Here is a 16959-nt window from a genome sequence, read left to right as displayed (position 1 = left end):
TTCATCATCGCAGAAAACAGTAACTCCATACTCGTACATTTGGAAGACACAAAAAAGAGAGACGTGGAATGGACAGGGACCGGGGTATGCAATGGGGCCGTAATCCCTGAGAATAAATAAAACATGAGAGGTCAAAAAGACAAAAAAATACACAGAAGAGCGGCCCGAAAATGCAGGCTGCTCAATCCCTTTTAAGAACAGGTTTCGATTATACGGAAAGTGGAAAGCTCCACATTGGCGCAGAGGTGGTGGGAGAAGATGAGATATGTATAAAGGTTTTTACGAACAGGTGCGTACACCCGCGCGTACAGGTGCGTACACCGTAGCCACAGCCACGGTCCTCAGCACGAACACCGCCATTGCAAAAGAAGCTGAAATAGCCATTGCAGCCACCACAACACCGAGCGACTACGTTACCATACTGACCGATTCTCAAGAGGCTTGCCCCAACTTCCTTCGAGGCACTCTCTCCCCAGCAGCCCTCCATATTCTCTAAAACAAGACTCGCCTACCTGCCCTCGGCATTACCTGGGCACGAATTCATTCAGGCATAGTCGGCAATGACGCGGCACATACCGCGCCTCGAGAAGCATTACACCGGGCCATTGTGGACAGCCAGAACCCTCTGCCAACCACCCCCACTAACTATACGCCCCAACCCCTGCTAACATACAACAATATCCTCTCCACTACGATTACCTCGCCAACAGTTTCCTCCCCTACATAAGCAAATCACCAAAGGGGAAGGAGTTATACTTCGCCAGATCCAAACTAACACCCTCCCCCAAAACACGTTCTGGCACAAAATATTCCCCACCCAATACTCCCCTCAGTGCATCTTGTGCTCCACATCAGGAACACTATACCACATAGTGTGGGCATGCCCGAAGATCCCAGACCTCCCTCCCAATCTTACTCCTACTACTTCACAGTGGGTGGCGGCGCTGACCAGCTCCTACCGCTGCTCCCAGTTTCGGCTGGTGAATAGGGCACGGACGGCCGCGTACAGCCACGTAGTCCTGGACTGAGGAAACCCCTCACTGGTCCGGCGTGACTGCACCTAACAGATGGGACAAATAAAGTTTTTTCTCCTCCTCCTTCTCGAGTCGCGTTTGATGAAGCAGGGTTTGTTAAAAAGTCCAAAAGAGAAGTGAGCCAGGGATACTTGCGCTGCTAGCGGGGAATGTTGTTGAGTGACAGCGAGGACAGAATTCCGTCTATGGATGACAAAAAGGCCCTTCCGGCGGTCCCCCCCCCCCCCAGTGCATAGGCGTAGAGCATCGGTGTAGATCGGTTGAGCGCTTGAATAACGCATTCTTGTAAGTGAAGGACCCACCTTCCAAGGCGACCAGGCGGATGTTTCAAAGAAGATAGCCAGCAAAGGGCGTGGTCGTCGGTGATTACGTAGAAGGGCCTGCCATACAAGTTGAAACAAAATTTGCTTATGGCCCACACAATAGCCAGCCACCTTTTCTCCATGAAAGAGTAGTTTTCCTAAACTCTTCTGAGTGTCCGGCTCGCATAAGCAACGACGTATTCTTCGAAGCGGGTACGTATCGCTGGGCGAGCACAACGCCCAGGCCAACACCGCTGGCGCGAGTGTGAAGCTCGGTAGAGGCCAACGGGTAAAAATGGCGAAGGATCGGAGGATCCGTAAGCACAGAACGAAGCTTTTTGAAATCCGTGTGACACTCTAAAAACCAATGAGAGCTTTCGTTACGCCCGTTGAAAAGTTGCGTTAAAGGTGCGTTATTGACGCAAGGTTGCGCACGAGTCGTCGCAAGTACGAGCAGAGGCCGATAAAGCTTCGGAGCTTCCTGCTGGTGGTGCGCTTAGGAAACTCTGCGACAGCACGAAGTTTGTTAGGAACGGGACTGACGCCATCTTTGTATGCAACATGACCTAAATTGTAAGTTGGTGGGCAGCAAAGCGGCACTTCTTGAGGTTAATCTGAAGTCCTGCATCACTGAGGCATTTCAAAACTCTTCGAGGGCGGGTATAATGCGTGTTGAAATCGGAAGAAAAGACAATACCGTCAGGCAGGTTTTCCACTTCAGGCCGCTCAAAATATCGCTCTTCATGCGTTCAAGCGTTGCAGGCGCTTGAAAAGACCAAATTGCATGACGTTAAACTCGTAAATGCCATTTGGTGTACAAAGGGAGTTTTCGCACGATAAGCATCCGCCATGGGGACCTGCCAGTAGCCAGACCTTAAATCGAGGGAAGAAAAGAACTCGGCCCCTTGCAAAGTGTCGAGGGCGTCGTCGATTCTGGACAGAGGGTAGACATCCTTGTGTGTTATATTGGTTGAGTCGGTTATAATCAACACAAAAGCGAATGGATCCGTCTTTCTTTGAAACGAGAACAACCGGTGACGCCCATGAACTGTTGGAAGGCTGTATGACACAATTGTTCAAGCATGTCGTCCACATGTCTGTCAATATTTGGCTGTCTGTCAAGCAATGACTGTCAATCAATTTGGCTGACACACGATGAGGCCGTTGTAATGGGGGGTTGAGTTCCTGTGTCAATGCGGTGAGTAACAGTAGATGAGCAGCTGAAGGAGGATGTCTCGCAGTCGAAAGACGAATGGAACTCTTGAGGCATAGCGAGAAGTTGTCATTTATGTTCGTCGACTATCAAGATGTTCGTCAACTGAGCGAAGGTAAACCGAGGGATCCGGGGCTGGACCGGACGGGTCGAGGGCAGCAAGTGAAACGTCCGATGAGTTATTTGGAACATCGGTGACGAGGAGGGTGTCAATATCTTCTACACGGCCCCGGCGCTCACAACGAAACAGTGTAGCTGGAGAGGAATATGGGTTGCTGTTGTGTCTGAGATTCCAAAGTGGACATGTGCCGCCGCGTATTTAAATTCGCGCAACTACACGCGTGAGTTTCCCAGTGCTACGATGGGTGGCGCCACGTCCCCGGTGGGCACCTTTCGGGAGACAATCACGTGACCGTGTTTTTCCCCGCCAACTCTCTCGGCACGGTCTCCATCTTGTGCACCGCAAGTCATGTAAACCTCGGACGAATAAAGTAATTTGCAGTACTCAACAAGGTACTTAACATTGGCGACGAGCCGGATCACCCGCGGCAGGGAAACCCCCAGTGCATCCAGTAAGTCATGGCTGGCCGCCTGCATAATTTTTCGTCACGTTTAGAGGAGTTCACGGGCTCCAACTGGTCATCGTGGTTCGGCCGACTACAATTCTTCTTCGAGGCCAACGATGTGACCGACCCTGTCAAGCAACGTGCACATTTGCTTACACTGTGCGGTGCTCACATTTACGACGTGGTTTGTGCGCTACTTCAACCGAAGACGCCGGACCGAGTGAGCTATGCCGAGATCGTGGCTGCACTTCAGGCGCACTACGACCCTCGCCCGACGGAGGTCTACAGTCGTGCCATGTTTCAAAGGCGGGATCAGCTTCCAGGCGAGTCGGTGAACGACTACGTTACGGCACTACGCAAGTTAGCTACGAGCTGCAATTTCGGCACGCTGCCGACGGCAACAGCACCCCCGGCGCCGCAAGCTGGTGGAGCGGCATCAACACAGCAGGGAGCTACGGACTACAATCCAACGCTTCTGCCGTTAGATGTAATGTTGCGGGATCGCTTTGTGTGTGGTCTCCGCGACGAGAACCTTCAACAGCGACTGTTCGCAGAGAAGGGGCTCACGTTTACAAAGGCCTACGATTTCGCTATTCGAGCGGAAAGCGCCGTCCAGCAACAACAAAAGATAAAAACTGATCACGCGGAAGTCAACAAGGCAGCAGCGCACGCCAGCGACAGCGCTACGAACTCCAAGGCGCATTCTCAAGGACAACGCTGTTGGCGCTGCGATGGATCCCACAGTCCCAAGACATGTAAGTTCATCAAAACAACGTGCAATTACTGCCGGAAGCAAGGCCACATTGTTAAGGCTTGTATCTCAAGGAAGAAGGCTGAGAAAAAGACGTACCAGCGCAGCATTTCCTTAGGAACTTCACAGACTGCCAACGTGACGGAGCAAACCAAAACAGACGTTTCAACGCTCCATGATCTCTGTACAGTGGCAGACGGGTTCAACAGCCCCAAGTTCACCCTGAAGCTTACAGTGCATGGCAAACCAGTGACTTTTGAGGTTGACTCCGGTGCAGCGTGTACCATGGTTAGCAAAGACACTTTTGAAACTGTGTGGCCAACGCACGCACCTACACTGCATCAGGACGACATTCATCTACGCACCTGGTCAGGTCAGCAACTCCAAGTCGTTGGAACAGCGACAGTTAATGTTGTTCACAAGAACGCGACTTGTCAACTACCACTTCTTGTTGTCCAAGGCACAGGATGCAGCTTGTTGGGACGCAACTGCTTTGACAAGCTGGGCATCGAGCTTCACGGCATTCACCAGACAACGGACGAATGCATTTTGACCAAGCTGCTACGGAAGTATGATGACGTTTTTTGTGAAGACACCACGGGACACACAGGCCCACCAGTAAATCTGGAACTGAAGGAGGGGGCAAGCCCCAAGTTCTTCAAGGCACGGCCTGTGCCCTTTGCCATGCGCGCATCATCGGAGCCGCAGATTGACAAGTACGTAGAAGACGGTATTTGAGAGCCTGTCCAACACTCAGACTGGGCTACACCACTAGTATGGGTACGGAAAAAAGACGGAAGCTTGCGTGCCTGCGGTGACTACCGCTGTACCGTAAATGAGGCTGCGAAGAAGACTTCATACCCCTTGCCTACAACAGAGGAAGTGTTTAGCACTTTGAAGGGAGGGCAAGTTTTCAGCACCTTGGACTTGGCCCAAGCTTACACTCAACTTCACGTCAGTCCAGAGACAGCACAGATTCTCACAGTCAACACCACGAAGGGTTTGTACAAAGTTAACAGGCTTCCATTTGGCGTTTCAGCTGCTCCAGCAATTTTCCAGCGCTTTATGGAGACAACCTTGAGCGGCTTGCCAGGAGTATGTGTTTACCTGGACGATATCATAGTGAGTGGAGCAACAGCGAAAGAGCACAAAGACCGTCTTGCGGCAGTTCTGGAGCGACTGGCCCAGGCAAACCTTCGACTGTGCAAATCCAAGTGTCAGTTTGGTGTGGCTGAAGTCAAGTTTCTTGGTCACAAGATTGATGCAGCAGGGATCCACACGTCAGATGACAAGGTTGAGGCCATCGTGAAGGCACCAGCACCCACAAGTAAGCAAACACTGCAGTCTTTTCTGGGCATGCTGGCCTTCTATGACCGCTTCCTGGAGCGCCGCGCTACAGTGGCGTCAACACTGTACGAGCTGCTGGCGAAGGACAAAGCTTGGAAATGGGAGCAGCGGCATCAAAAGGCATTTGATGAGCTCAAACAGTGCCTTTTGTCGAGGACTGTCTTGGCACACTATGATGAAAGCAAGCCCCTCTTAATTTCATGTGATGCTTCGCCTTATGGCGTAGGTGCCGTGCTTGCTCAGCTGGACAGTCAAGGCAGAGAGGCACCAATTGCATTCGCATCCCGGACATTGGGTTCCGCTGAGCGTAACTACGCGCAACTCGACCGGGAAGGACTTGCTGTAGTCTTTGCAGCCACTCATTTTCACAAGCACATTGTGGGCCGAGAAGTCACCTTTTTGACGGATCACCATCCGTTACTCGGGATTCTTGGGCCACGAAAGCCTGTACCTGAGATGCTTTCGCCCAGGATGAAAAGGTGGTGCCTCAAACTCTCAGCGTACAACTACAACCTCCAGTATCGCGCCGGTAGTCGTCACCAGAATGCGGATGCGCTTAGCCGACTTCCACTGCCAGACCGCATTGAAGAACCTCACCCACCTGGAGACATCCTAATGTTTGAGGCGTTACTGCGACCACCGTTGACAGCTGACGTTGTATCAACACTCACTCAAGAGGACCCCATTCTTGCGGAAGTCTTTTCAGCAGTACAGAATGGCACCGTGCAGCGATTACAGGGAGACAGGTTCACTCCATACCGAAGAAGAGCTACCGAACTTGCTATCCATCGAGGATGCATTAGGTGGGGCTCAAGAGTTGTCATACCTGCGGCAGCTCGAGAACAGGCCATGTCTTTGGTTCACGCGGGACATCGTGGAATTGTAGCCATGAAGGCTTGTGCGCGCAGTTACCTTTGGTGGCCTGGCTTGGACGCCGAGATTGAAACAACTGTCAAGTCATGTAAGCAGTGCCAGCGCACCCAGAGCGATCCCAAGAAGGCTCCAGTTCCAATTTGGACGCAGCCGACGACACCATGGCACACCTTGCATGTGGACTTCGCTGGTCCGCTGGAGGGACATACCTTTTTGGTCGTCGTCGACGCTTTCACCAAGTGGTTGGAGGTGCGACCAGTGAACAGCCCGACATCGACAGCAGTCATCAGTGTGCTGCGTTCTCTGTTCGCCACGTTCGGCATACCGCGTAAAGTTGTGTCGGACAATGGGACTGCGTTTGTGTCTTCGGAGATACAAGGCTTCTACAAAAGAAACGGCATTCGGAGTGTAACGTCAGCCCCATACCACCCTGCTACGAATGGGCAAGCAGAACGTTATGTAGGAGAACTGAAGAGGGCGCTCGCAAGAGAACCGTCCGGTTCGCTCAACGTTCGCTTGTCGCGTTTTCTGTTCAGGCAGCATACCACTGTGCATCAGTCGACAGGCATAACACCCGCTAAGGCTATGTTTGGGAGGGAGCTACCAAGCCAGTTGGACCTAGTCAACGCATCTGAAGGACATGAGATGACACAAGCTGAGCTACCCCAAAGCCGTACACTCGTTGAAGGAGAAGCAGTATGGGTCAGGCAGTTCAGCAAAGCCAGCAGAGGGCCCGACTGGACAGAAGGAACTCTGGTTAAGAGGATGGGTCACCGATCCTGGCTTGTGCAGTGTGCAGGAAGAACGGTAAGACGCCATCTGAACCAGCTCAGGAAGCGTGCCGGGGAAGTGACCCTGGACAGACAAGCCTCAGCGACACTCACATGGGGCATGGACAGTAATCCAACGGGAAACACACTAGCGAAGCCATCATCACGTCAACCGGAATCTGGCACACCAAAACGTCCAGCACGGATTAGACGACAGCCTACATGGTACAAGGCATCCTTCTAAGGGGGGAAAAGTGTTGTGTCTGAGATTCCAAAGTGGACAGGTGCCGCCGCGTATTTAAATTCGCGCAACTACACGCGTGAGTTCCCCAGTGCTACGATGGGTGGCGCCACGTCCCCGGTGGGCACCTTTCGGGAGACAATCACGTGACCATGTTTTTCCCCGCCAACTCTCTCGGCACGGTCTCCATCTTGTGCACCGCAAGTCATTTAAACCTCGGACGAATAAAGTAATTTGCAGTACTCAACAAGGTACTTAACAGTTGCAAATAAACATGGAGCTGAATTCATGCTGCATGTCTAAAGATGTGAATGAAAGCGGGACATTTTTTCGGCAATAAAACAGCTCGGAAGGGCTGAGCAGCTCGGTGGCGTCGGAAACGGAGCCGCACAGAACGGTACAAGTACACAGAGCTAGGAGGAACGTCGGTGTCTACGGCGACAACGAGGAGAGAAGAAGCAGTGGGCTCGTCCGATGAACGTCTTGAACTGAAAATAACTCCAGCTAAGCGCGTGCGCAATCGATGACGGCGTGGTGGGTTGACAAAAAATCACAACTGAGAATGACGTCGTGGGAGCGCGAAGTGAGCAGGATAAACTCAATGAGGTAGATGATGTGTTAAATGGTGACCCGGGCAGTGCACGCAGGAACAGACCGAATGTGTTGTGCGCTGGCGGTGCGGAGTGTGAGGTCGGACCCCAGCGCCGTCACTTTCGGTAATTTCCGGCAGGCCTTTTCGCTGATTACTGACACGGTAGCTCCGGTATCGACAAAGGTGATTACGGCGAAGCCTTCAACAGTATCATTAATGCCGTTATAAGGTGAAAATCGAGGATTTGAGGTTTTCAGCGTAGACGCAGCTTTTGCCTCAGAATAGTTTTTCTCCTGTGTTGGCTCAACGACAGGACACATGGGCGAGATAGATCGGCGACGCGGCCAAGACGACCTGCGGTTGTTGAATGACGGTCTGGCAGCAGGAGGCGAGTTCGACGGCGGCAAGGTGGACTGCTGACGAGGTGGCGGCTCATCCACGACTAAGGACGGCGACTGAAATAACTGATCGTATGAAACGGCTTGGCGGCGACACTAAAGGGCGACGTGGCCGGTGACACGACATACAAAGCATTTGGGGTGGTTATCAGGCGTTCGGCACATGTTTGGCACAGGAGGTGCTGGTCGAGGCGGTGACATTGACGGAAGATGCAGCGATCGTGGGGTGCAAAGTGGTGCCGGCTGCCTAGATCGTAGTAATGCCGCTGTGTAGGTTACAGGCGCGATATGGGAGCAGCCTCAGTCCCCGATGGGCGGGCCGGAGAAAGAGGTTCGGCGAATTGTGTTCGTATCGCTTGCTGAAGTGTGGAAGACGATGGGAGCGCTGATACTGCAGCGCGCGCACACGATAAAGGAGATTGTTGACGCGCGATTTCTTGGCGAATAAAATCTTGAATGTTGGTCCTCAAGGAAGACTCCTCGCTGCCGACGAGCAATCCCGAAAGGGGCTCTCCCGGCTATGACGCTGAGTTCCGTGTGAGAAGCCGCTGCTTGCGGAGCTCGTCGAAGCTCTGACACCAGTTGATGACGTCCCCAATGCTCTGAGGATCCTTACTCAGCAACATCTTAAAGGCGTCACCTATCTCCTTCAGGAGGTGCTTGATCTTGTCAGCCTCGCTCATAGAGGGGTCTGCCCGCTTGCCCAGGCCGATAATGGCTTCTATATAAGTCGTAAATGTTTCGCCTGCGTGCGGCGACCGCTCTCGCAAACGTTGTCGGGCCCGAAGTTTCTCCAGGGGTGGCCCACCTAATGCTTTCATAAAATCAATCTTGAAAGATGGCGAAGACTGCAAGTCGGCTCCATGGTTCAGGTACCACGTCTCAGCAAGTCACTTGAGGGAGAATGGAACATTGTTTAGCTTCATCTTGTCATCCCATCTGTCATGTGCGCTCTCCCTTACATACGATGACACCCAATCCTCGACGTCCTGGTCGTCATCCGCATTGAACATGGTGGGTCTCACTCGCGGAATGACACGGAACAGACGACGGGAGGTTGCGAAGAATACGCTATTTTCCGAGGGTCATCAGTGGACAGGACGGAAGGGAGACTTCTGCTTGATAACTCCAGGCTGCGGTGAGGACGGGAACCCCCACACGCCACCAATGGAAAATGTGTTTATTCGCAGGGAATGGTAGCGTTCCAGGTGGTGGTATTCAGGTCGACGATGAGAGGAGTAGCCGGAGAAATGATCACACAGCGGCGAGCTATCCGGATTGTGGCGAGTTATCAGCGAGACCAGTGATATATCTCCGAGTCGTCTTCACAGTCCCCATTCAATGAATTCCCATTATTGCCCATGGCGACCTATCACAGTATACCCACACGTGGCATAGTGCGTCCGTCGCTGTGTTTAATAGCATACCCCATACTCTAACTGGGCGGATATTTTGCACGACAATACATAATATATATATATATATATATATATATATATATATATATATATATAAATCTGGAGAAAGATAAACTCACAAAGCGCGCAGAAATAGTATAAGTAAAGAGTCGGATACAAAGCAAGAGCAATAACAAACAAGGTTTAGTTACGTACCGGCAACGGGACTTGCCTTCAGAGTAAAGTTACATGATTTTGCTGTCGCAAACATTTCGAACACATTTCTTATATAGGTTTGCAGAAAACTGTGAGAAGGAGCGGAAAATGTTTCAGAAATGGAGAGTGTGCATACAGTCGGGCTACGCCTATGTTACAACAAAAAACAAGGGTGGGGGGGGCAGCGAGAGAGACAAAAAGGGATCGTGTTAACAATGCAGCGTTCAAGGTTGCACCATTACGGGTCAACGTATGCCGCGCGGGCTGCAAGTTCAGACAATGCGGGAAACTGGACAACCCGGGTTTGAAAAGAAAGGGAAGAGTATATTGTAAGGTATTCAGTGGCTGGGGAGACTGGTTGGGGCGGAAGCGAAGATGGGTGTGCCCCCCGAGGATGAAGAGAATTGATAGGGAACACAAAAGAGCATTTCACAGAAGCCAGCAACTGAACAGGAAACAGGTAGGGTCACAAAAGGTTAAACATGAATAGATCACAAAAAAGTTAAACATTCTAAGTGGTGTTGGGAACGAGGCCTACTTCCCCAGGACAAATGGCATTGTTGAGCCGCATGAGGCTAATAAAGCTGCTGTATTAGGAGAGATTCTGCGAATTCTGATGGGAAACTCGAGGGTAGGAATAATGAACATAATTATAAAAATTATGAAGCCGCTAATTTTAATCGAGGGATAAGCACGTTAGTTTTCCGTAACTTTGATTAATTCCAAGTGTGGCTGACCCAAACTTATAAATGAGATAAGATTCCCGAACCTCACGGTCGTGGTGCGTTTTGAAGGCGCATTATAAATTGTTGCTTTAAGATGTTCAAATGCATGCCCGGGACTGTTCACATGTCTTGACAGGGGCAAAGAAGGCCAGCTTTTTGCATGAGAGCGGTGATTATTGAACCGTAATCGGAAGGGCGTTTCAGTTTGGCCGATATATTGTTGCCTACAAACAGTGCACTCTATAAGATATACGACATTAGCGGAGTCACAGTTAAAGTTACCTTTCATATTTACGTAGTAGTCTGAACCTTCCAACGTCGGCTTAAAACTGAACTGTATAGAAAACCGACAGACACGCGGCAGTATTTGCACTTCCGAAGTAGCCATGTCAGACACTGCAAGACAGCAACACCTTAGAGCCAAGCCCACCGATTTAGGAGAATTAGCTCAAACCAAGCCGACTTTGACTCAAAATGTCGAGAACTTAAGACCGCCCTCCTGAATAAAAAATACCCGGAAAAAGTTATCGACGACGCTATTGTGCAAGCCAACCAATTAGACCGTAACAAAATCTGTAAGAAAAAAGCCCCGAACGGGAACCCGCAAACTAACTTAGTTTTAACCCACTCATCCTCCACTCCAACAGTGTCAACCGTGCTAAAAAAACATCACAATATCCTAATGCAAAGTGACCGCTTAAAAAGCATATTCCCCGAACCACAACGCGTTGTCTACCGGCGTAATAAGAATTAAGGTGACTTTCTTACTAACTCTCGTATCAACCGACCGGCAACTACTGGCTGCATGCCCTGCAATAAACCCCGATGTAAAGTATGCCCACACATGACCACTACACAGCGCGCCACCGGCACGGCTTCAGACTACTACGTAAATATAATAGGTAACTTTAACTGTGACTCCGCTAATGTCGTATATCTTCTAGAGTGCACTGTTTGTAGGCAACAATATATCGGCCAAACTGAAACACCCTTCCGAATACGGTTCAATAATCACCGCTCTCATGCAAAAAGCTGGCCTTATTTGCCCCTGTCAAGTCATGTGAACCGTCCTAGGCATGCATTTGAACATCTTAAAGCAACGATTTTAGAATCCGCCTTCAAAACGCACCACGACCGCGAGGTTCGGGAATCTTATCTCGTTTATAAGTTTGGGTCAGCCACACTTGGAATTAATGAAAGTTACGGAAAACTAACGTGCTTATCCCTCGATTAAAATTAGCGGCTTCATAATTTTTATAACCATGTTCATTATTCCTACCCTCGAGTTTCCCATCAGAATTCGCAGAAACACTCCTAAGACAGCAGCTTTATTAGCCTATTGCGGCTCAACAATGCCATTTGTCCTGGGGAAGGAGGCCTCGTTCCCACCACCACTTAAGCATGTTTAACTCTTTGTGATCTATTCATGTTTAACCTTTTGCGACCCTACCTATTTCCTGTTCAGTTGCTAGCTTCTGTGAAATGCTCTTTTGTGCCCCCTATCTATTCTCTTCATCCGTGGGGGGCACACCCATCTTCGCTTCCGCCCCAACCAGTCTCCCCAGCCACTGAATACCTTACTGTATACTCTTCCCTTTCTTTTCAAACCCGGGTTGTCCAGTTTCCTGCATTGTCTGAACTTGCAGCCCGCGCGGCATACGTTGACCCGTCATGGTGCAACCTTGAACGCTGCATTGTTAACACGACCCCTTTTTCTCTCTCTCGCTCCCCTCCCCACCCTTTTTTTTTGTTGTAACATAGGCGTAGCCCGACTGTATGCACACTCTCCATTTCCGAAACATTTTCCGCTCCTTTTCACAGTTTTCTGCAAACCTATATAAGAAATGTGTTCTAAATGTTTGCGACAGCAAAATCATGTAACTTTACTCTGATGAAGGCAAGTCCCGTTGCCGCTATGTAAGTAAACCTTGTTTGTCATTGTTCTTGCTGTGTATCCGACTCTTTACTTATACGCTATATATATATATATATATATATATATATATATATATATATATATATATATATATATATATATATATATATATATATATATATATATATAAATATATATATATATATATATATATATATATATATATATATATATATATATATATATGTATATATATATATATATATACATATATATATATATATATAGCAAATCAGAAAATAGCAAATGAGGGGCTCCGTGAAATAAGACCGAAAATAAGTGTTGTTAGTCAAGAAAACTTCACTTCGGAAAGCAAAGGGGAGGTTGTGGTGGGTCATAGATATAGATGAAGAATTTTTTTAGTCGAAGAGAAAGTGGTGAAAAAATGCCCGCCGGGTGGGATCCGAACCCACGACCTCCAGAATACCGGTCTGGTGCGATAACTACTACGCTGCCGGCGGGGCTGTTTCCCCAGCACTTTCTCGGGTATTTATGTTAAGGTTTTTTTGTTTCCTGCACTTGGGGGTGGTAGCCAGCGCCACTCGGACTACTCGGGGTGAAGGGGACCTTCTTTATAACCCCCGGGCCGTGACTCGAGGGTCACTCGAGTGGCAGCCTTGGTGCCAAGGGGAGCTTAAGAGGGTTCAACGCTGGTCGATCACTCTCGACATGTCGTAGACTCTCGAGTCACGGCCCGGGGTTAGAAAGAAGGTCCTCTTCACCCCGAGTAGTCCGAGTGGCGCTGGCTACCACCCCCAAGTGCAGGAAACAAAAATACCTTAACATAAATACCCGAGAAAGTGCCGGGGAAACAGCCCCGCCGGTAGCGTAGTCGTTATCGCACCAGACCGGTATTCTGGAGGTCGTAGGTTCGGATCCCACCCGGCGGGCATTTTTTCACCACTTTCTTTTCGGCTAAAAAAATTCTTCATCTCTTTCTATGAGCCACCACAACCTCCCCTTTGCTTTCCGAGGTTTTCTTGACTGCCAACCCTTATTTTCTGTCATACATATATATATATATATATATATAGTTAGGAAATGAGGGGCTCGTTGAGGAAATACAGAAAGATAGGTTGGCAATCTACAACGCCAAAGGAGGTATAGGGGTGTTAGGCTCTTTTTTTACTACGGGTAATGGAGTTAACATTTTTTTAAATATAAGGGAGAAAGAAAGAAAGAAAAACACGCGCCCAGAGTGGGGACCGAACCCACGCCTTTCGATTACATCTCGAATGCCTTACCAATTCGGCTATCTGGGCGACTGTGTTCTCCTTCACTTTCTGGGGTATTTATATTTACCAGAACTGTATCTAACGCTTGAGGGTGGTAGCCATCGCCACTCTGAAAAAACTGTTAACTTCATTAACCGTAGTAAAAAAAGAGCCTAACAACACCCCTATACCTCCTTTGGCGTTGTATACTGCCAACCTATCTTTCTGTATTTCTATATATATATTGTCGCCCTCCGCATGCAGGGGCTTCAAAGCACGCGAACGTATGTGTACTGCTCGCCTCTGGGAACCAAGGCTGACCGAGGGTGGTTACAGCTCGCGAGCACCCGTCAACGACGCAGTTATGCGTCCTCTACCGCTCTTCAGCTATTCAGACAAATATGCCTTCCTGTCGTTCACTCCCTCTCCCGGGTATTTCTAGTTTAACTTTATTTTTTTCCCCTTTCGTATTTCTGCCTTTCTTTCTCGCTTCTTAGTTCTCGCTTCGTCACCTGTTTCGATCTCCCTCTCTTCTCTCTCACTTGTTTTTGCTTTTTTATTTTTAACCCTTCCTTGTTATTGCCTTCCTCTCTGGCTTTTTAATGCTGTTTTCTCCATTACTCATGTTTTTCCTCCATAAAATGTACGTCCCCGACCTCGAGCCTCAAATGCTCGAACTGTATATAAATAACTTCCATTCTGTGAGACAGTAGTCTTGATAAAGGACGGTTCCCGTCCGAAATGTTGAGTCAATAAATATTGTTATGTCTCCATTGTGAACTTCTCACGTATATATATGCATAGAGCTAAAGAGAGGAAGAGAGCGAGAGAGAGAGGTGTGCGCGTGCGGGCGAGCCGCGGGTGTTTGGATTGCGAATTTTCCTCCTCACAGGGAAAGCTACGCCAAATTTGTAATTTCGCAATTCGTGTCGCTTGAATGTCCTCGTAACTCATTTTGTCTAAGTGTTAAATATTATTTCAGCCTCTAGAACGCGATAGATACACCGCAGTAGTCTTCAAGGCGGAGAATGAGCGTTGTTGACTGCTAGGTGAACACATAATTATTTGACAGGGTGGTTTGACTTTTTAGCTTTCAGAAATGTTAAAGTGCTTAGGTTGCAAAATCTATGGAGATGCGCGGATTCACGTTTTTTTTTTATATTTCCCTCGTTACCGCTACACTATGCCACACCCCGAAAATACTCTTTCGGCCCGCGGGAGGCCACGTTGGCCTCAATTTTATGCAGTCGTGAGTAAGCCATCAGCCCTTATTTCTCAATATTTTTTTCTATACATTCCTCATGTCATTACCGGCAGGTTTGTTTATAATATACTGCATCATCTTCTACACCAATCTCTTTCAGCAATATCGGATAAAAAAGAAACTCGGGAAGTTAGAAAGGTAATCTCCAAACATGGCTTTCCTCATTGGCCTATTATACCATCAGCAGAAAGCAAGGGAAAACACTTCAAAAGTTTCCAAGAATTCGTTCTCGCTACCTCCTTAGACGAATTACTGCAGGTTTCCCTGACGCGGCGCCCCGGCATGGAGACGTCTTTTATTATCCAGGTAAGAGAAATAGGCCTGCGTTTTTTATTCTGAAATATGTGTAATTATTTATCTAACCCTAGAGGGAAATTATTTTCCCACAGCATAGTACACGCACGAAAGTGAGCAGTAACATATTTTTCCTAGGTATTTAAAAAAAGTAAAGTACTCTCACCCCGCATGAAAACTGGAAAGTGGGAAGCAGTGATTCCCTAGAGGGCCTATGGCGCGCTCTGTTGATTGGTTTCCCTACCCGCACGGCGTTGACGCCGCAAGTAGCCACGAGAGCGCATCGCAGCCCCAGAAAGCGCCTAACAAAGAGACACTTGGTCGAGCTTTCAACATTTTGGTTGATGGATGTGTTAATTCATGATTTTGACCGCATTTTATATTATCATATAGCTGTTTGCGGACTAGCAACCGCAGCCTGCATGGCAACGACGCAGCACAAAGTTAACCCCCAACAATTTCAATATCTTGTGTGCCCTTGTGTGGCGCAATGACATTGAAATCGGCGTCCTAACGCGATAAACCTACGTTCGACCCTGACCAGGGGAATCTGTGATCTGTTCGAAGCCTCTGTTTCGGTACGCAACGCCGCTTTACGCGTTACTCGTTACAGCGGGGGCTAGGTACCATAGCCCCAGAGGACATTTTCAGCGCAACCAAAGAAGGTCGGAAAAATTTGAGGGCTTCACGTCCTCTCATTGGGTCATTTTTCACGCCGTCTCCTTCAAGGCCCTGTATATACAGGGTGTCCCAGCTATAATGCACCAAGGTTTAAAAGAAGAGTAATTGCGTAACTTGAATAAAACCTAGTGCATAATCTTTGCAGTACTGTGGAGAAGCGGACAGTATTTTTTTCATTAATGAGACTTAATTAATTAATGGTAATTAATTATCTAACTCGAGAAGTACTGTCCTAATCACTAAAGTGTCAATGAAGCACTTGTAGGTACCCACGAGGGGCATCTAACTGCGGTATTTTCAGCGACGAACTAATGGCGTACACATTTATTCTGACTGATAAAGATCAGGCTGTCTTTCTTGCAGCTGCATAAGCGTAAGTGGCTCATCGAGCGCCGTCATTTGCTTGGGACATAAACCACATTGAGTTGTTTGATATTTTTGCCTATTCAAAAGCGCTTTGGTAGTTTTGTCGTTCATGTTCCAACAAAAGAAATGGCGTTTGCAGAACCTCTCCCCTTCCTGCAGCCACAGTTATAAAATTCGTTGCGCGAGCGTAAACTAGCGATACGGTCCCGAAAGCGAGAGCAGTGAGGAGAGTCCCACTGAGTCAACGAACACTTTGGCTTTTTAGGTCAGAACACTAAAAAGCCAAAAGAGCATATACGCGAGGGCGTGCGGACGTACAGAATTTGTAGTGAGGTGCGTGGGTATTTCTTACTTCTAGATACAACATAAGAAATACCGACGCCTGAACACAATGAAACCTATTTGAAACGCTAACCATCAACGTTCCAAAGACTTTATGTTATTCTGAAATAGACTTGCAACTTCCTGGCGGGATCGTGAAATGTTAAATCATTATTAATACAACGCAAAATAATAAACTGATCAATAAAATGTACGTCCCGCAATTTGACGTGCGTTGCCAAAGAACCAGCTATGAAAATAATATTGCCAAAAACCCGCTCAACGAGACCAACATGATGTGTTGTCCTTTTTTCAGCTAAAGCCGAAGGATATATTTATTCCTGGTTTAACTAAAACAGCTGAGGTGCCACCTACTGAAGATACGACTGTGACTACAATGCATCCTGAAGAGATTGACGAACTTTTTGAGCAACATCCAGAAACTGTAATACCTCCAG

The sequence above is a fragment of the Haemaphysalis longicornis genome, unplaced genomic scaffold (assembly GCF_048455015.1).
Source record: "Haemaphysalis longicornis isolate Haplotype H1 unplaced genomic scaffold, Haemaphysalis longicornis Haplotype H1 scaffold_4, whole genome shotgun sequence".
In the NCBI taxonomy this organism is placed as follows: domain Eukaryota; kingdom Metazoa; phylum Arthropoda; class Arachnida; order Ixodida; family Ixodidae; genus Haemaphysalis; species Haemaphysalis longicornis.
Note: the sequence above shows the minus strand (reverse complement) of the source record.